The following is a 417-nucleotide window of genomic DNA, read 5'->3' on the forward strand; positions in this document are numbered from 1 at the left end:
GTACCTTCCGCCCACACCGCCCAAGAACTTCCCCTAACCGCTGGGCCTCATATTATCTCAAGGAGGTTTCCTGCTGATCCCTGGGGCAGAGACAGCCTCCATGTTGTCCAGACAGCCGAAAACTCTCCAGCTGGCCCTCTGTAGACTCTCAGAGAGCTCTGTTCTTCTCGACCCCTCTCACCTCCCCAGGCCTGGCACACCTGCAGGGTGGTTTGATGTGTCCAGTGTCCTGCCCAGTTGAGTGTGGGGTAAGTCCCTCAGTCAGGGAAACGCAAGAGGCAGAAGAGAGGCGTGTCAGATGGGAGCTGCCCTGCTGGTATAATTTATGGAAAAAAAAGCTCCTCACCAGACTTAGTTCCCACAGCACCCCAGAAACCAGAGCAACCCGGCAAAGCCCTCTGTTGCCCCCCACAGTCC

The sequence above is a fragment of the Bison bison genome, unplaced genomic scaffold (assembly GCF_000754665.1).
Source record: "Bison bison bison isolate TAMUID 2011002044 unplaced genomic scaffold, Bison_UMD1.0 scf7180017864317, whole genome shotgun sequence".
In the NCBI taxonomy this organism is placed as follows: Eukaryota; Metazoa; Chordata; class Mammalia; order Artiodactyla; family Bovidae; genus Bison; species Bison bison.